At 40.4% G+C, this 21,532-nt stretch overlaps 1 protein-coding gene and 1 pseudogene across 1 annotated transcript in view; one reads left to right on the top strand and one right to left on the bottom strand.

Moving 5' to 3' along the window:
* RASGEF1B (RasGEF domain family member 1B) overlaps positions 1-21,532 on the bottom strand; it is a 528,807-nt gene that overhangs the window by 383,715 nt on the left and 123,560 nt on the right. The gene's annotated exons all lie outside the window — the stretch shown is intronic.
* On the top strand, positions 17,352-17,815 carry LOC148109528 (large ribosomal subunit protein uL23 pseudogene; annotated as a pseudogene).

The raw sequence follows: 21,532 nt of genomic DNA, 5'->3' as shown, positions 1-21,532 counted from the left end.
TATGTTTGGGGTGGGGGAGCAGGGAGGGAGGGAGAAAACAGATTTTGTAAGAAGCACATTCTGCATGCAGAATTACCCTATAACACCAGTACTGGCCATTGACAGTGAAAGGTAAGCAGAGCAATGCATTATTAAACAAGCTCACGGACATCTGGGCAAGCATATGGAGGGAGTCCAAAAGAATGTACAGAGGCCTTTACTTGAAGTTGGAGTCATATGGTTTAACAACGTTGAGTTTTCCCGGAAATAAACAGGAAGAGGCCTTTTATACTGACGCCTTTGGGAAGTGCTGCCTAGGACAGATCCATGAGCAAAAATTCCCTCTCCTGTGGGTCTTCTCCCCTTCCTTTGCTCTCCTTTTTTTCCCTTCCCTTTTCTTCTATTCTCTCCTAGGCCAGTTCCCAGGAAACAGATTCTGAGATGGACAGCCCTGTGTGGGAACCTTCCTGGCAGTGTGCTGGGAACCACAGCTGTTAAGGGTGTGGGAACTGGGCAGAACTGAGCAGAAGGAGAAGTTGAACTCAGTTGCAAGCAAGGCCTCAGCTGACCCTGCAGGGAAGTAGAAGGCTAGGAAGGCCCTTCAGAGACTGCAGTGGGTGTTGGTAGTGTCACCTTGAGCAGCAGGGGTTGTAACCTTAGACAAGGCATCTTCCTACAACCAAGGGCAATCTCTGGGAGAGGACTCAGCTATGAGCCCTCAGCACCAATACACTCCCGGCAGCTAGGAAATGAGGGGAGACTCAGGGGGCCCACCCCAGCTCCATTTCCCTTCTCTTGTTTCCCCGTGGCCCTGAGTCCTCACACTCCCTTGTTCTCCTTTCCCCAGGGTCCAGCCTCTTATTCTCCTTGGTCTGTGGGATAAGCCTGTAATAATCCCATTCCATCTAGCACCAGTAGGATGGGGTGCAAATCTGCAAGACAATCACCTTCCACACTGACAATATCTAACTTCTCTTAGCACGCCTGCAGTAGGTTTTCACTTTATATCTAAAGTCCACACTACCAAACAGGTACCATATGTTACTCTAGCCTTAGTGTGTGCCCCTGTAGGAGTTATTAATCTAAAAGTCTCCACCTCGTCCTCTACCTTAAGACATGAGACTACATGTTCTCTTTGGGTTGCCCTAGTTCTGTATGTGCCATGGCCGTGGTTAAAGGAAAATGTTAACACAGTAAGTATATTCATTGAATTGAATTAACAATTATAATAGCCCCTATACATTAAGCACTACTACCAGCTACTTCAAATACATGTGTCATTTAATATTTACAACAATCATGCAGGATAAATATATTATACCCATTTGCAAGTAAGGCACCAAGACCTAGAGAAGCTATAAACTTGCCCGAGATCACAGAGCAGGAAGTGCTAAAGGTCAGATGTGGTAGAGATGTCCAACTCTCCACTAAAATCCCTATTTTTCTCATCCATGATGATGGGTGTTGAGTCTTTTTGAAAAAGCTGCCTAGTTAGGGACTACATGTTCCTGCCCTCCTTGTTCCTAGGAAAGGTCATGTGGCTAGTTCTAGCTGAATGAATATCAACACAAATGATGTAGGTTGTCTGTGCCCCTCCTATGTTCTCTTCCCTGTCTGCCCAGCATCTTCAGTGGGCTCTGAGGTGCCAGTAGAAAGCAGAGTCATAAGCTAGTAGGAGCCCAGACTTCTGAATAGCCAAGTAAAGGAAAGCCACCCATCAATCATAGATACTACATTAGCCTATTATGAATAATAACTACAGTTCTGTTGTACAAAGCCAATGAAGTTCATGGGCCTACTTATTGTAGCAACTAGCATTACCATAATTAGTACATAGGATGAAAGCCAGACTTCCCTTTATATAGTCACTTATTCATTCAACTAAATGAATGTAAAGTTTAAGTAACCTCTCCTAGTTGGGTATATACTGGGGATGTAAAGACACACGTGACATAGTCTCTTATTTTAGGGGCTCATGGTGTAGTGAAGAAGAGAGATGATTCACAACACTATGGAAATACTAAGCGGGAATGACTGGCTCTGCCTGCCTCAATTATGGGGTTTCTCCCCTGTGTAGGCACTGACAGTTACATGGCAATCTTATTTTTATTTATCTTTTCTGAATTTATTACATTAATACAAATTCTTCCCAGGTGGATATTCTGATAAACATAGAGACCTGTTTTAGAAAAAAAAAAAAATCCCGGAAATCAATTTTGGGGAAGGAGGTGGCTGGAATTTAAAGTCAGATAATATATTTAGCACTTACTAGTAACTCTCCTAAAAATAATTTTTCAAGTGCTGGCCACTTTTTTCCTCTGCCTTCAAAAACTATTTGGTAAAATGGATAGATTAAGAAATACAATAAATACAGGTGCAAGAAAAAGTGGGGTTTTTTCTTTCTTAGTCTCACTTTAAATTATGCAGTCTTAGGAGAGGAAGAAAACCAAGTAGAGCAAAAGAGATCAACCAAACGTGTATCTGCACATTCGTATATTCTTTACTCCCTCCACCATTACACCACTAGCCCAGACTCTAAAGCTAGCCCAGAATATTCCCTTGCATATTCTAATTGTTTCTATTGGTAGGAAAAAGCTCTTCTTGCCTCTCTATGCCTTATCCATCTTCCCATCCTTACCCATCCCTCCACATCCACTCACATACCACCCTCTCCATTCCCCAAATAGTCCAGCCTACACCATCTCTTTCCCTTTTTCGAGCAGCTCCACATTTACCATTTAGTAGCAGTCAAGAATTTAATTGTACTAAGTATTTTGTTTACTCATCTTCCAATTGACTGACAATGTCTTGAAGACAGAAAACATGACCTGATTTTTTTCTCCAGGTGCCTAGAAATGTAGTGAATACTTATATAATCCAAAAAAAATGTCTAATGAGCAACTGACTGACTCTTCCCAGATGATCTCCTGGGAACTTGTGAGAGGAAGTCTTTTAAAGCCTTAAGGAATTATTGGCTTTAGCAAACTTCAAGCAACAGGCAACTCAACATGGTGCTGAGGAAAGAGCCAGGATTATGAACAAGTCAATCTTAGCTCCACATCTGTTTCAATCCTATCCAGCCTTGGGCATAGCACTTGCAAAGACAGCTCTGAGCCTCAGTCTCCTGATCTTTAGAAAGGGAATAATAACACCTTCCTCTTAGAATCAAAACAGGTTACATAGAAGAAAACTCTAAAGGATTTCCTTTTGTATTAAATTAGTGGGTAAAAGAATCCTGCCACTCTTATCCCAATTAATTCTAATAAGTATCTTAATATCGACTAAAGAGGGATTACATCATAGAACAAAACAGCCTTCCCTTCTAAATCCGTGCTTCTCCCAAAAGCAATTGACTAAATAAATGAAAGATGTGATGCAGTTAACTCCGTGCCCTCTGCTTTCACAACCTAATTCTGCAAACTGCTGAAAAGGCACTTCTCCTCTAATGGAACCAGGAGGGCAATGGCAAACTGTCTGGTCACAAACCCAAGCTTGAACAATATGGAGAGGTGTCGCCTGTCATCACGCTGCTCATTAATTGTCCCATATAAGGCAAGTCATAAGGGGAAAGAGGGCTCTTCCAAGATGCAGCAGGGAGGCTATCAAGTGAGGGGGGAGCCCAATAGTGGGAAGAGGGGGTCTCTCGCTGCTCAGTCAACAAGCTCCAGGCCTTACTGGGGGCTCAGGTCTCCCACTGAGAGCTTTATTTTTCTGTCAGCTGCAACTCCCCTCCTCTCATTAATGCGTGTCCTGGGGTCTTCTTTTCAGAAGCTGAGGCAGCATCCTTCAAGACAGCTCTCCTAATTGGTGGAGGAGTGCTGGGAGGTACACGCTCAAACAGAAGCAAATGTTTACCCTGTTCCTTTCCTCACACCCTCATCCCAGCAATACTCGCAAGACCCTGGGGCACAGTTTCCTTCAATGTCATCAATACAGGCTGCCTCCCTTTTCCATTCAGGAGGCCTCCTTTGTCTATACCCACCGTATTCCTTTTCTATACTGTCTATGGCCTCTGCACCACTGCAGACTATGGTAGTAGCAGAGGCTCCAGGGGCAGACTGCCAGGGATTGAATCGCAGGTCAGTGTAAATTTAGGCAAGCCACTTCATCCTCTGCTTCCCAACCTGTGAAATAAAGGTAATGGTATTTTCCACAAGACTCGTCATGAGGATTCAATGGAAAGCATTTCCAAGCACAGGCCCTGCCACGCAGTGAATGCTCACTGTCTTCTCTGATGACCCATAACCTAGTTCCTGTTTGTATCACTCCCACAAAACCACTCTTCCCGGGAAACAATTTCACATCCTTCTCCCAAACTGATCCAGCCATTAGACTCTTCTTCCTATTCTCTCTGTTACTTTAAGCACGACGCATCAGTTTAATGATACCAGAATACTGAGCACTCTTCCCACAGGTTAGGATTGTATGCAGGGTACTACAAACCATCTGGAAAATTCACAATTTCCTCCCATTGTATTCTAACCTAGGTGTGATCTGAAAACATGAATTTGTATGAGAAGGAAGAAATTCTCACACTATCAATGATGGCAAAAAGGCTGCAATGTGATTTTCAGCCGTAATCAATCACTTTCATTGTTTCCCCATCCACTTTCACAAATTTAAGAAAAAGAAGTTCTCATAAGATCAGTCTTTCAGCTTTTAGAAAAAGAGAAATTTAAGAGGAAAAAAAGTCTTTCCATTCAGCAACTTATTTAGCCACCCCCAATTATTCTCCATTATAATTAAAGTGATTATTGCTGGAGTTTCAGTTTTAAGATGGTCCAACCTCTCTCATTTTAAAAATCACCCTAATACTCAAGGAAGTAAAAATCAGAAATAGCACTTGAATCTCTGATCAGACTACAAGATAATTTTAATTCTGAACTAAATTATAAGACGGCAGAAAGCAATAGAGAAGTAAATGACTTGCCAGAGAGAAGGCAGAATACATCTAAGTGCTTATAAAGGAAGATAATGATGAGAAGAAAATTAAAAATACCTACAGAATCCAGGCAGGCTAGGAGCCCACATTCCTCAGAAGGTGGGATAAAGCTGTATCTGACAAGTCCTAGTCTACTGCTTTTCTACTGCTGCAAGGAGAAAATAAGGGTCCAGACTCAGAGACAAGAGGTAAAAGGGAAAGTGGAGGTGAGGCATGCAAATGAAAACAGGAAGATTAAGCGAAAGCCTGCAGACTGAACAGAGACAACATTCAGAAAATTGAAGGAAACTTCTCGAGAAAAACTGAACCACCCCAGACAAAATACTACAGATTCTGACATTTGAAGGTTGCCAGTGAAAAACCCATGTCATCCTAATGACCCCACAGTGAAGCCCATCAGTTGAAAAGTCCAATGAACAGACACAGAACTTCCAATCAGCTTTCTAAAGATTCACTCATAAATATGAATGGACAGGTACAGCTTCCAGGCATTTGAGGAAAGTCTGTAATACTAAGTTAAACAAGCAAACAAATGATGAGAAATTTTTAAAAACTCAGAAGAAACAGAAAAGATGTGGGAAGAAAATCAAAAAACTACAAAGGTAATCTATTCAACATTCTCAGGGATTCTGAAACTTTTCTCCCAATGTGCCCATGGCATATGACATACTCATGGCAAAGAGGTTTAAAAGCCCCTTTATCTCCTCAAAGGGGGCATATTAGTATCTCTGCTGGTGGAGGAAGAGACTACAGCCATGCAATGAAAGCATAGTATAAAAATAAACATTAAAAAGAAAATTCTTCTAGATATTAAAAATACTGTTAAAATTTAAAAATAAGAAACAGTAAAAGAACAGCAAGATTAGGTCAGGGAATTCACCCAGAAAGCAGGACAAAAGGACAAAAAGATGGAAAATAGGACAAAAAACTTCAGAAGGTAGAGGTTCAATCCAGTCAGTAAGGGTTCCAAAAAGAGAGAGCAGAGAAATCATTGATGAAGAAATTCTCAAAGAAACAATTCAAGGAAATTTGCTAGAACTGAAGGACATGAATTTCTTGCTTAAAAGACATAGCAAAATGAGTGAAAAAGAGACCCATACTGAAGATAGCATTGTAAAATTTGAGAATACCAGAGATAAAGAGATCTTTTTTTTTAATGATTTTTTATTATATTAGTCACCATACAGTACATCCCCGGTTTCCGATATAAAGTTCGATAACTCATTAGTTGCATATAACACCCAGTGCACCATGCAATACGTTCCCTCCTTACTACCCATCACCAGTCTATCCCATTCCCCCACCCCTCTTCCCTCTGAGGCCCTCAGTTTGTTTCTCATAGTCCATAGTCTCTCATGTTTCATTCCCCCTTCTGATTAACCCCCCTTTCTTTATCCCTTTTTTCCCCTACCAATCATCCTAGTTCTTATGTTCCATAGATGAGAGAAATCATATGATATTTGTCTTTCTCTGCTTGACTTATTTCACTTAGCATTATCTCCTCCAGTGCCGTCCATGTTGCAGCAAATGTTGAGAATTCATTCTTTCTGATAGCTGAGTAATATTCCATTGTATATATGGACCACAACTTCTTAATCCAGTCATCTGTTGAAGGGCATCTTGGCTCCCTCCACGATTTAGCTATTGTGGACAATGCTGCTATGAACATTGGGGTGCATATGGCCCTTCTCTTCACTACGTCTGTATCTTTGGGGTAAATACCCAGTAGTGCAATGGCTGGGTCATAGGGTAGCTCAATTTTTAACTTTTTAAGGGACCTCCACACTGTTTTCCAGAGTGGCTGTACCAACTTGCATTCCCACCAACAATGTAGGAGGGATCCGCTTTCTCCACATCCTCTCCAGCAATTGTTGTTTCTTGCCTCGTCTATTTTTGCCATTCTAACTGGCGTAAGGTGGTATCTCAGTGTGGTTTTGATTTGAATTTCCCTGATGGCTAATGATTTTGAACATTTTTTCATGTGTCTGTTAGCCATTTGTATGTCTTCATTGGAAAAGTGTCTGTTCATATCTTCTGCCCATTTTTTGATTTGTTTATTTGTTTCTTGTGTATTGAGTTTGAGAAGTTCTTTGTAGATCTTGGATACCAGTCCTTTATCTGTAGTGTCATTTGCAAATATATTCTCCCATTCCGTGGGCTGCCTCTTAGTTTTTTTGACTGTTTCCTTGGCTGTGCAGAAGCTTTTTATCTTGATGAAGTCCCATAAGTTCATTTTATCTTTTGTTTCTCTTGCCTTTGGAGATGTGTCATGAAAAAGTTTGCTTTGGCCGATGTCGTAGAGGTTGCTGCCTATGTTCTCCTCTAGAATTTTGATGGATTCCTGTCTCACATCGAGGTCTTTCATCCATTTGGAGTTTATCTTTGTGTATGGTGTGAGAGAGTGGTCAAGTTTCATTCTTTTGCATGTAGCTGTCCAATTTTTCCAGCACCATTTATTGAAGAGACTGTCTTTTTTCCACCGGATGTTTTTTCCTGCTTTATCAAAGATTAGTTGCCCAAAGAGCCGAGGGTCCATTTCTGGGCTCTCTATTCTGTTCCATTGGTCTGTGTGTCTGTTTTTGTGCCAGTACCATACTGTCTTTGTCATCACAGCTTTGTAGTACAGCTCGAAATCCGGTATTGTGATGCCCCCAGCTTTGTTTTTCCTTTTTAACAGTTCCTTGGCGATTCGGGGCCTTTTCTGGTTCCACACAAATTTAAGGACTATTTGTACCAGTTCTTTGAAAAATGTCCTCAGTATTTTGATCGGGATAGCATTGAAAGTGTAGATTGCTCTGGGTAGCATGGACATTTTAACTATGTTAATTCTTCCGATCCATGAGCATGGAATATTTTTCCATCTTTTTATGTCTTCCTCAATGTCTTTCAAGAGTGATTTATAGTTTCTAGAATATAGGTCCTTTGCGTGTCTGGTTAAGTTAATTCCAAGGTAACATATGGATTTTGGTGCTATTGTAAATGGGATGGATTCCCTAATTTCTCTTTCTTTGGTCTCATTATTCGTGTATAGAAATGCAACTGATTTCTGAGCATTGATTTTGTATCCCGCCACATTACTGAATTGCTCTATAACTTCTAATAGTTTGGGAGTGGATTCTTTTGGGTTTTCCATATAGAGTATCATGTCATCTGCGAAGAGAGACATTTTAACTTCTTCCTTGCCGATTTGGATACCTTTTGTCCCTTTTTGTTGTCTGATTGGTTCTTTGAGAGAATCAATAAAATTGACAGACCACGCGCAACACTTATCCAAAAGAAAAGAGAAAGGACCCAAATCAATAAAATTATGAATGAAAAAGGAGAGGTCACGACCAACACCAAGGAAATTGGAAGGATTATTAGAAAATTTTATCAACAGCTATATGCCAATAAACTAAGCAATCTGGAAGAGAGGGAGGCCTTCCTGGAAACCTATAAACTACCAAGACTGAAAAAGGAAGAAATTGATTTCTTAAACAGGCCAATTAATTATGAAGAGACTGAGTCAGTGATAAACAACCTTCCAAATAACGAAACCCCAGGCCCGGATGGTTTTCCTGGGGAATTCTACCAAACATTCAAAGAAGAAATAATACCTATTCTCTTAAAGCTATTTCAAAAAATAGAAACAGAAGGAAAGCTACCAAACTCATTCTATGAGGCCAATATTACCTTGATCCCAAAACCAGGCAAAGACCCCATCAAAAAGGAGAATTACAGACCGATTTCCCTAATGAATATGGATGTCAAAATCCTCAACAAGATCCTGGCTAATAGAATCCAACAGTACATTAAAAGGATTATCCATCATGACCAAGTGGGATTCATACCTGGGATGCAAGCGTGGTTCAATATTCGCAAATCGATCAGCATGATACATCATATCAACAAGAAAAGTCTCAGGAACCATATGATCCTCTCAATTGATGCAGAAAAAGCATTTGACAAAATACAGCATCATTTCCTGATTAAAACCCTTCAGAGTGTAGGAATAGAGGGTACATTTCTCAATCTCATAAAAGCCATCTATGAAAAGCCTACAGCAATATTATTCTCAATGGGGAAAAGCTAGAAGCCTTTCCCTTAAGATCAGGAACACGACAAGGATGCCCACTCTCGCCACTATTATTCAACGTAGTACTAGAAGTCCTTGCAACAGCAATCAGAGATAAAGAGATCTTAAAGGTTTCCAGCAAGGAAAAACTGGTCACAGGCAAAGGATCAGAAATAAGAAAAGCATCCATCTTCTCAAAGGCAACATTATAAGCTAGAAGTCAAGGTAGTAACAGCTTCCAAATTTCAAAAGAAAATAATTTGCAACCAAGGAGTCTAGATTTAGCCAAACTATCAAGTGTCAAAGTTAAAGTAAGTCTTCTCAAATATGTAAAGTCTCAGAAAATTGACCTCCAATGGATTTTCAGGAAGCCAAGGAGGACTAAGAGAAAAAAACTAGGAAAGAAAATGACATAAATCCTGGTCACAGGAGAAAAGCAAAGTGAATTAAGCAAAGGATGGCAATTCTGTAGCAGGTCCAGGGAGCAACCACTCCAGGGTGGAGCAGTGACTGAGGCTACCCAAGGTGTCTTTTAAAAAAGAGAGCAGGATATGACAGATTGTTTGATACGTTTGACGCTGCGAAAAATTTTAAGAAAGACATTTTACAAAGCTGCTGGAGGTTATGGGAAGAGTTGGGCCAAAGATCTGAAGGCAGTGAAGCAGGTAAAAACAATGAATGAGGCAATCGTTAATTCCAGGAAAAATAAAAGGTTATAAAACAAATAGACAAAGGGAATTGAGAGTACACCTTATCTTGTCAAGCACTGAGTAACGTAGAGAATTGTTGAATCATTATATTGTACACCTGGAGCTAATATAATACTGCATGTTAATTATACTTCAATTTTTAAAAAAGAGAAAAAGGGGCGCCTGGGTGGCTCAGTCAATTAAGCATCTGACTCTTGATCTCAGCTCAGGTCTTGATCTCAGGGTCGCGAGTTCAGGCCCCACACTGGGCTCCATGTTGGCATGAAGCCTACTTTAAAAAAAAAAAGAAAAGAAAAGAAAAAAAAGAAAAGAAAAGAAAAGAAAAGAAAAGAAAAGAAAAGAAAAGAAAAGGAAAGGAAAGGAAAGGAAAGGAAAGGAAAGGAAAGGAAAGGAAAGGAAAAAAGAAAACAGGTTATAAAATAAAGAAAATGTAATCATAGCCTATTCTGCCCAGTGAAAAATAGTATTTACCTAGAAAAAATAATAAAAAGCATGAACATGAAATTAACCAAAACTTTTGAAATAGCTGTCGTGAAAGGATATAGGAGGTGAGAAGACAGGGTATGAGACTGAAAATTCTGAAATTCATAAGACAGGAAGTCATACCACAAGAATGGGTTGCAAGCAGTTAACTGCCTCTGGAGAATGGCATTGAGGGAGGGCACAGATGACTGCTATTTTTTTATACATAAGCCTTTCACCATCATTTGACTTTTAAAACCACATGCATGTATTCGTGTGATAAATTTTTTAAAGCAAAAAAAAATGAGTAAGATTACAATACAGTTAACCCTGTGCCCTTTCTTTTCACGAATTAAATATTTCTAAAATACTCTGGGGAAATAAAAAGCCTTTTCCATTAATGGAACTAAGCTATGCATTTGTACTAAACTTATTTTATTTAAAAGATTTGGTTCTAAAGTATTAAATCTCCCCTCATCCATCCTTATGGCCCACAAATTACCAAAATATAAAGTTCTTTGTGGTCTGTCTCTTTTTTTCACATCATTATTACTCATAATTGTGTTTAAAAATTACTCAGAACACTGGGAATGTCTTTATGACAGGGTACCACAATAAACGCATAGGAAACTTCCTCCCTCCTACTCCATTCCCCATTGTTAAAACATGAAAGAAATGCAGACATTTGTCCTGCACTACTAGCATATGAGCCTAAGACTCTTAGCAGTGATATTTATGGTTTTTATGTTATCATTAATTAGGATTAATTATAAACTCCAAGGACTGTAATAAATAAATACCAGGAGCTACCAGTTTTCTGATGTCACGAAGAATATGAAATTAGAAAGGATTCTCCCCAGAACTTATCAGGAAGATAAAGCAAAAGAAATGGGTAAATCTGGGGTTCTGAACCTCTTTTCTCCCTAGCGTGCCTAAAGGATAAGACATACTCTGTTGTGACTCACACTCGCTAATCACCTCCCCTCTTCCACAGGGGAGCATTATTAACATTTCTACTAGTGGAAGAAGAGCCATGGGTAGTTTGAAAAAAATCTATTCGGTAGTTCTAGCAGGCCCCTATGTCCTGCTGTCCCCACTCATGGGTGTGTTTCCTCTTCTCTCTTTTTCCTCCCCAATTTGCTCCTTTCATCCAATGGAGACAACTAGTTTAGGGATCAAATTAAGAAGATAGATGTCACCATAGGGCAAAAGATAAAAGCTCAGAACAACAAGGAAATAGAGTATAACTTGCCTCCAACACCACTCCCACTAAGCATTTGCTGATTTTCCAGGCTTAATGTTGACCCTGGACTAAATTCAGAAAAAGGGAATGTGGAATGTCAGAGACAACTTCTGGCAAATTTCCCACCACTAGGGACTCCCATTTCCCTTCCCCAGTGCCATCCAAGCAGGGACTCGGCACATTCTTATTCCATTTCTCCCTCACATTTCCCCTTACCTACTTCCAAAATATACTTGTTTGAATGCTTTGGTTAATTGAAACAGTAAGAATAGTCAACACTGACTGAACACTTATTAACATTCAATATTTTATGAAACAAAATTTCATTTCAAAATGTCATCTGAGATTCTGTCATTTTGACACCTGAGGAATTTAACCATATGGAGAAAGAGTTTCAGACTCTCAAAGATTCGTGTTCTAACCTAGGATAAATCACACATGATTTCACCTGACTATTCATTTTTTTACCTGGTAAACAGAGCAAGGGAACATTTAGTTAGGTCTGCGGGCCCCTTCCCTTCAGAGTCTCCTGACCCCACCATCTTCATTGCTTCAGAGTAGCTCTGACTTCACTACATAGATGACCATGTTGACTTCCATTGTAGGATTTCATTTGAAACATTTTCCACAATAGCAAGGAAGGCTCCTTCCAGCGCTAGCCTTCTGGCACAGGCTATGGCACAGGCTCTGAGAGCTTCACTACAACACTGTTTTGTCTACCCATTCACATCCCACTTTAACATTTCTACTATGCTGACTGCAACGCCTATAAACACATTTCTGTGTTGGAGATGTCAGGTCCAAATTCCTTAGAATATAATTCAGGGCCTTTCCATTTGACCTGGTTCAACCTTTGATTTCTCCTCACATTCTGCCCCTCTCTAGCTCCCTCCTTCCCATCCCAACAACATACCCTTTGCTTTAGTCCCTATATCTCCTGTCATTCCTGAACCGCGCCATGTTTTCTCATGTCTCAGTGCCTTTGTGTGTGCCCTTTCTCTACCCAGCATCCTTTAGGTCTACCAGTGTCTCTTTTGAAAACTCATATTCATCTTATAATGGTCAACACAAATATCTCTTCTATAAAGTCTTTCCAGACTTCTCCAGGAAAAAATGAATTACTCTCTTCTTTGTACTCACTAGATTAAAAAGCATCAGTTACACAATATAGTTCACTATTTATATATCTATTTCCTGTGCTAGGTGCTGGGTTTCCAAAGGACAGAGACTTACTCATATTTGTGTCTCTAACATAGAACCCAGCACAGTTCTGGAACAGTTACCCACGGTTTTCTGAGTGACTAGGTGAACAGGAGAGAAAATAAGGAGAGCAGAGCTAGTATTTTGCACTTCCTGGGAATATAGTCCCTAACCCAGCATCCCATGCAAGGAGGAACATCACAAAAGATCTGTGATAGTAACTGTAGCAAACAGCTCGTGCCCTGACTGACATTCTTCTGGGCTTACCTCTCATCTCAGCCATGGCTGGAGTAGACTTTTGTGTGAATTAGATTCACTTTATGGTGATCACCTCCCTCCTAGAGAAGATGCAACAGTGTAGGCATGACCCCAGGACCCACAGGTCCTATTACTTTGCATCACCCAGAAGGACCCTGCCCATTAGAATATTAGAAGAGCCTCATATTGGCTCAAATATGGCATCAACTCATGTCTACAACACTTCAGGGCTGAGATACTATTCTCCAGGATCCATTACATGCATTGAAGCAATAGCCGTTACATGTGCTGTGTATCCCAAAACTGGAAATCAAAGATCTGGGTAACAATGGGTACAAGCCTTGGTTGACTCCTCTCATCATCACTCCCAGTGACACAACTGCTTAACTTGGAATTCTTGTTTCCACAACTTTAATCTTTTCTAGAATAAAGGTCCTGGTTCTTAGAGGTCAAAAATTCTCCATGAGACACTGACGCTAAAGCTGTAAACCCACCTCATCAGTTAGGCTCTTCATACCAGAGGATCACAGGCAGAGAATGGAGTTTCTATATTGACAGAGAAACTGGTCGTGATAATCCTGAGGAGAAATAGTCAATGCTACACAATGGATAAAAGGACGACTAAGTCTAGATCTCAGGGGATGCACTGGGGTTTCTCCTGGTGTTTCTATGTCTACTGATCACAGGGAACAGGGAATTGTGGGAAGTCAGTCAACCCAGGTTTAGATGCTCCAAGAGATGAGGGTCTGGGTCACCTACTGAGCAAGCATCCTCAGAAATGCTGGTTGAGGATGAATCTAGAATGGATGGTGGAGGACAGAGATGATGGATATCAATTGCTGGCCTCAAAATCAGCTGCAGCAAAAGGGACTATATCTGGTTGCATTGATAAATCTTTTCTTAGAGGCAGGAGTCTGCCTAGTCTTTGAAGAATCAGTGACAGAATAGAATGAATGAAGAAGATCTGTGGATCTGAGCAGCACCAAGAGTGTGGTATAGCAGACAGAACACTTTTGGTGCTGGGATGAACAGTGCCACTCATGCGTTCACTTGCTGCCTGCTGCTAACAGCTTGCCCCCAGTGCACATGACTGAGCCCACCTCACACTGCTGCAGGCACCTCAGCGGCACACCTGTGTATTAGCTTTTCTGCCATCTCTGACTCTCTCTCCCCACTCCCTCACTCCTGCCTGCTAGGATCATCTCCAAAATAAACGACCTTCACCCGAGTCCTCATTGCTGGCTATGTTTTCAGAGGAATCCAAAGGAAGACCATGATCATGTTTAAACTGGCATTTTCGAAGTAGCTTTATAACCCTGCATTGCTCTCTCCCCAGTAGACTAGCTACTTAAGATAATATTCCAGAACACTTTATTCCTTTCAAAGCACATTTATGAGGGCAAGTGATGGGGTGGTTGTTGTTCCCTGTATCCCCATTTTTTAACAGATAAGCGACCTGAGGCTTGGAGAGGTCGTATGTCCTATCTGGTGCCAAGGCTTTATAAGTGGTGGAGACAGGGTGCTGCGTATAGATACTTACAGTAGCTGCTGTGGGCATCCATACATAGCTCCTTTATTAGGTCAGTTTTCCCAGCCCTCAGCGGCTGCAGGTATTGCTGTTAAGAGCTCATAGCTACAACTTCCTCCAGAGAACTGCCCTATGTGGAGCTTATGTACTTACACCCACCCAGGGGCCACCACAGTGAATGAACAAACCAAAGTTCATCCATCCTGTCTCAGTGTGAGACTTCTCTGTGAAGTCGTTCATGCTCCAGAGTTTTCCATGCAATCAGATCAAGGCTAGACATGAGCTGAAACACATCTATGCTAATCTTCTTCCCCTGCCCTGTCCTGTTCCCTCGCTTCTTATAGAGCCCTTGCTCAATCAATCACTTGCCCATCCCTGTCTCTAGTAACCCCTACCTAAGATCTGTGTTTTATGATTCCTACTCCAGTGGATTCCCCATTGCAGACTCTGCATGGTTAAAGAAATGCTAGCCCCTCACTCACCACTACAAACTAGCCCCTAACTTGTTAATGCTGGATAGACATTTTCCCTCCATCTTAGAAAAATCACATAAACTTATTTCCCAGTCTATCTTATAGTATGCTACTAAGGAGAGTGTCTGCCTCAAATAAGGACACAGATAATGTATTTTTAGGTATAAACTTTTAAATAATTCAATCAATATATTTTAGTGGCTTCACTTTATACCACATCATATCATTTGCTAATTATGAAATGTTACTAATCTAAGGTGGACAATAAAGAAACTCACCAGGTCAATGCAATTAACATGTCTCATTTTATAGTCGTATATAAAATAACTCATCAGCTCAGAAGTACCTGCCTACAAAATGATAAAACTATTACCCCAGTTTTCCCATATTATTCTCCTCCTTAAGGTCTAAAATGAGGTGAATTTTATAAACTTTAATTTTCTGAAAATTCTCACAAAGACAATGGTTCATTCTGTTGGCAATCATCCCTAAGAACTGAGAGCTGTATAACTTAAAGTCTAACTAGGAAATCAAAAACCACTTTACATACCTAAAACAGAGTCTTTAGTAACAGAAAATTGGTGGCATGGGTAATGGAAGAGGGGTTGAGAAAACCCAACAGAAAAGCAAGTCAGCACGGAGATTGGCAACAGCAGAAAGCCATGACCAACCCTAAGCTGGAGGGATCATGAAAGGAGGCAGGAGCTGGGGTCCCCTGGAGGAGCTGGGGTCCTGGATCCTTCCACCCAAAGGAGGCAGGAGCTGGGGTCCCCTGGAGGAGCTGGGGTCCTGGATCCTTCCACCCAAAGGAGGCAGGAGCTGGAGTCCCCTGGAGGAGCTGGGGTCCTGGATCCTTCCACCCTCTAGCCCTCTTGCCCACCTTTGGTTGACCCTTGCCAAAGACCAACGGACAAGGAGCCTAGGAATCAATCCAGCCTGGCAGGTTTGATCCTCTGTCACAGGGAGCAGAGGAGAAGATGAGCCAGGAAGACACACAAATAACAGGACTGGGGCCAGCGCATTGACATGCACACAGAGCAACAAAGCTCTTCCAAAACAATCAAAGGCCCGCCCCCGTGTGAGAGGCAGCTCATCAAGATCATTGCCTGGAATTCTAACACCAGAGAACAAAACAAGAGGGAATGTAGTCTTTGATTTTTCAGCTAATGAAATTATTAATCAAAACCACAGGGAAAGCCTTCCAACTCAGTTTTGTAGCAGCGCTTACGTATATCTCAGAAAACCCTCTCACTAGCATCCTTTGGAACAGCTTTAGGAACAGACCAGGCAGCTTTGTAAATGCAACTGGTTTGTTGTTGTTGTTGTTGTTGTTTTAGTCACCTAGCCTCCAAGCCCTTCTATAAAATGCAAATATTTGATGCGTCTCTTCTGTGTAAGCTTAAGCTTAAGGGATTACTAAATTTAAAAATATGCTTATACATTTTGGGGTGAGATCATAGTGTGCACACTAGGTATTATAATTAATGCTTGCAATAATACTCATCATTAAAACAAAAGAAAAAGTTGATTCAAGCATAAAATCTTTGAAGCAAAAAATTAAATTTAACAAAGAAAATCTATTGTGCAAACAGAACAAGCACTCATTAATGTAATAAATCCAATGATTTCTTTGAATTATTTTTTCACGTGTTTTTTTTTAATTTCAAAGGTAATATAATCAGAAACTCAAGTATAATCAGAAACCATACTATGAATGAGTGGGACTTGTTGAAAGCAGAAAACTTGGAAAACACCAAAAGTATCATAATCCCACTAGCATAAATACTATTAGCATATTTCTATTTGGGTCACAAATCATTTATTGAGAGCCCCAAAGGAGAGGCATTATCAAGAGCTCTGTGCTAGAGAATGGACGGTATCAATTAGATTATAAGTCTAAATCAAGATCACAACTTTTGCTTGTTCATAGCACAGAGGAGTGATGGGGAAGAGAAGTAGGAAAAAAAAAATGCATGTTACCCTTCCCACCATACTTCAGTGACTCAGGAGTCTGGGTCCATGGAAAGCTACCACTATTCAGGATAACAGAGACTGCAAACTGATTTTCTGGATTCCTGATCATTTCCTATCCCCAGTTAGAATCATATTTCACAGACTCCATTAATAGCTCCTAAGATAAGGAAATCCCAAAGGAATGAGAACTAAAGTTCCATTAAAGAACATTTTTCTCACCTTCTTGCTTCAGTCTATGGACTTGTCCTTTAAAATGTTTAAATCTAGCAAAATTATACTCTTTTCGGAAATGTAAGACTCAACAGGGTCCTCCCAAACCTAGAATCTGTGTCACACAATTTAGCACCACATAATTATATTCTGATTCCATTTGATATTCTTACATATGTTGTTCTCAATTCCCATCAAGGTTGTAAACTAGGTGGCCAAGATCAGACCTCACATTTGCCTGTTATCCAACAGTCGAACTCACCCACCAAGAACTAGCACATGCTCAGTAACCACTTTTCATATAGCCCTTTCACAAAGATGGCACCAAAGGCAAAGAAGGAAGCCCCTGCCCCTCCAAAGCCAAAACCAAAGCAAAGATTTTGAGGGCCAAGAAAGCGGTGCTTAAAGGTGTCCACAGTCACAAAAGAAAAGAAGATCCACACATCACCCATATTCCAATGCAAGACACTGCATCTCCAAAGGCAGTACAAATATCGTGGAAAGAGTGTTCCCAGGAGAAACAAGCTTAACCACTATGTCATCATCATGTTCCCCCTGACCACCGAGTCAACCATGAAGAAAATAGAAGACAACAACACACTTGTGTTCGTTGTGGATGTCAAGGCCAACAAGTACCAGATCACTCTGTGAAGAAGCTCTATGACACTGTCATGGCCAAGGTCAACACCCTGATCAGGCCCAACGGTGAGAAGAAGGCATATGTTCGACCGGTTCCTGATTATGATGCTTTAGATGTTGTCAAAAAAATTTGGATCATCTAAACTGAGTCCAGTTGACTAAATCTAAATATAAATTTTTTCACCATAAAAAAAAAGAAGTCCTGGAGTGCCTCGGTGGCACAGTCAGTTAAGCGCCAGACTCTTGGTTTAGGCTGAGGTCACAAACTCGATGTCCTGTGATCAAGCCCCACGGCAGCCTCCATGCTCAGCACAGAGTCTGCTTGGGACTCTCTCTCCCTCTCCCTCTGCAGCTCCCCATCCTGTCTCTCAAATAAATAAACAAATCTTTTTAAAAAAAAAGTACTTTTCATATAATTAAGTCTCATTTCAAAATAAAACCCAAACTATTGGATAAAAATTGCAAATCACATTCTGGAACACATTTCACCAGATATTGACATGGCTTTCTCCCTTATTTCATTCAGGCCGATGCTCATAAAACAGCTCCTCGGAGAAGCCTTCTTTTACTATATAATAGAGAACTCCCTACCACTTTCTATCACCTTATCCTACTTTTTTCTCTTAGTATTGTGGTCACCTGATGTAGTGTTGAATACACTCCCCACTAGAACGTGAGCCCCACAGTCTTTCTTACTCACTGCCTTATCCCCAGTGCCTAGAACAGAACCTGGTTCGTGATGACACTCAAAAGTAAATATGGAACAAATTAATTTTTGAATGAATTAAATTTGTATTTACACATGAAAAAAATATACGTGTGTAATTAACCTAGCAAAGTTTTAAACTACCAATACAAACTTTTATTTTTTTAATTTTTATTTAGATTTTATACATGAAAGCCAAATAAATTTGACCCCACTAACTGACCACTATAAAAAGTCCAAATATCAGAAATGTATAAAACAAACCATGCACTCACTCCAAAGGCAAGCATCATGAAAAGTTTGGGCCATAGTCTAGAAACTCCTCTCTATATATACAAGCATAATAAACGATAATTGAGTAAAAAGTTGTAAACTTTTAACCCTTTTAAGTATAATCTATTGAAATTTAACCTTTTTTTTTAAGATTTTTATTTATTTGAATGAGAGAGACACAGCGAGAGAGGGAACACAAACAGGGGGAGTGGGAGAGGGAGAAGCAGGCTTCCCGCTGAGCAGGGAGCCCAATGCAGGGCTCAATCCCAGGACCTCACGACCTGAGCTGAAGGCAGACGCTTAACGACTGAGCCACCCAGGCGCCCCTGAAATTTAATCTTTTATGAATATAAAGGACTCTAAGAACAAGAATCTTTTTTTTAATCTTTAGATTTTAAATATTTACTCTGTTTTCCCACCTGCAAAATAGAGATAAAAAAATAACTAACCCATAGGATTGATACATGATATAAATGACAAAAGATATCTGAAGTACTTAGCAAAGTGTCCTCATATTAAGATTAAAAAATATGTGAGAGATAAAAGATAAATAAGTTCAGGGACCAATGAAAACCCAAAAGAAGGACCTACCCATGATAGTGGAGGACAAAGAAGTGGCTTGGAAATGATGGTATCAAGTTTTGAAGGATCACAAGGATCTCTCAAACCTAGAGATTGCAGGCAGAAGGTCATTTTAGGTTGAAGGAAAATCATGTTCCTCAAACAAAAAATTTAAAGCTGGCAGTCTTAGAGAGGGAACCATGTTCGTGGAAACATCTTGGAAGGGCTATTCTGCAAAGGGAAGGTGAAGTCACAAGGCAAGGAGACTCAAAACATGGTGGAAACTAAACAAAAAGTGAACCAAAACTGCAAGTGGATGAGAGCAGAGAAGAGAGAAAACTGAAGAGTGAGAAAACAGAAAGCCTGGCAAACCAGTGAAAATCTGGTATGTAATTATTTCTATCTACAGCAAGCTCCATTTTACATATAATCACAAAATATTTTTGTACACTTTGACTATCAATAAATTTCCCAGGAAGAAAGCTATCACCATAAATTTTATAAAGATTGAACTTAGGTAATTTGGAATTTTGCAAGAGTTAGTCACTATATTAGTTTCCTTTCACTGCTGTAAGAAATCACCACAAACTTAGTCGCTTAAAACAATACATATTTATTATCTGACAATTTTAGAGGTTAGAAGTCTGAAGTGAGTCATCAAGTCTAGTTTTGGGGGAAAATCCCTTTCCTTGCCTTTTCTGACTTCTAGAGGCTGCCCACATTCCGTGGCTCATGGCCCTGCACCACTCCAACCTCTTCTTCCATTGTCACACCTTCTCTGACTCTGATAGTCCTGTCTCACTCTTATAAGGACCTTGGTGATCACATTGGGCCCATAAGGATAATACAGTATAACCACTCCATCTCAAGATCCTTAACTTAACCATATCTGCAAAATATGCCATGTAAGTAACATATTCGGTTTCTAGAAATTGAGATCTGAACATTCTTAGAAAGGCCGTTATTCTGCTTACCACAGTTAAACCATTTTGGGAAATCATGTCACTGACTATAACATTGCTCATGGGTTTTGAGTGGTTAATATAAAAGCAATCAGATTGCATTATTTATCATCCCATTCTCAATGATTCTAAAAAGAGGTAAAAATATCTGACAGCTTTATATGTGTCTGGGGGTGGTCTTGCCCAAGAATTTGTATTTACCTCATTTATTAACTTAATTCACTTTTCTCTTATTTCTTCTTATACAATTATAGCATTTTTTAAAGTATGCGTAAATAGGTTATATTGTCCATACAAATACTGGAGGAGTCATTACAAAATGTTTGTTATGCATTTACTGCCAAAGGGGCTGTTGGATTTGGGAGGACTGAGAACCACTGATTTAGAGGGTTAATTATTATTTTTAGTGAATGGAGTGCTCCTGGAAAATCTACCATATGTCTTAGAAGTCTGGCTGTAGCATTAGCAGCAAGTCTGCAGTTGAAGGTAAATGTTCCATCAGAATTACGCCACTACAGTCAGCAGATGTGCTCATAGCGTACCAGTAGTTTAACTGAACTTCTTTCTTACCTCTCCGTTACTGTACCCTTCTGGGCCAGCCCTCTCAGCTCCTGACCCTCTGCCTCCTGCCCTGTGGGCATGGGGAAACTGACAGGTAAGGGAGCACTTGGAGAGTCAGTGAAGGGTCACAGACAACTGGGGTCTTTACAGTTTCATGAAGCACCACAGGAGGAAAAACGAGGATCCACTCACGAGCACTCTTCTAGTACAGTGTAATGACAGCGAAAGGATGGCCAGGAAAAGGATGAAGGCAGCGAAAGGACAAGAGGACAGGACAACTCAGACTGGGAAGAGAGACCTATGAAACTGGGAATGAGAGGGCCTGTTGGGCTATTTTGGGTTGTGGTGAATACCTTTGGATATCTACTAAAATATGGATATGTAGAGGCAGAGGAAGAAGACACACTAAGAAAACGGAAAATAGGCTGCAGTGACTTCAGATATAATCCCAGAGACTGAAGCACCATTTCACTCAGCTCTAGCGCTGAGTTACTTGGGTGCATTTCAGTGCCAGGAAACCCCTGCTCTCCATTCTGGGCTTGAACTTGATGGTGAAACAGTCTCTTCCTTTTACTCTCGCCTCTACCAACAATAGTTATTTGTTCATTGGCCTGTTCTCATTGTCTTTAGGTTTCTTTCTCTCTGTGTGTGCATATGTATTTCCTGATTCTCTCTCTCTCCCCTGCCATCTCTCTTCCTTCTTCTCCCTCTCCCCCATCTCTCCTAACACTGGGTGGAACAGAAACCATCCAGTATAGGAAAAGCAATAAGCTATGTCTTCCCATCAAATTAAATTC

Source organism: Ursus americanus, chromosome 8, assembly GCF_024610735.1.
Source record: "Ursus americanus isolate L20-20 chromosome 8, mUrsAme1.1.p, whole genome shotgun sequence".
NCBI lineage: Eukaryota > Metazoa > Chordata > Mammalia > Carnivora > Ursidae > Ursus > Ursus americanus.
This window is presented reverse-complemented; position numbering and strand designations above follow the sequence as displayed.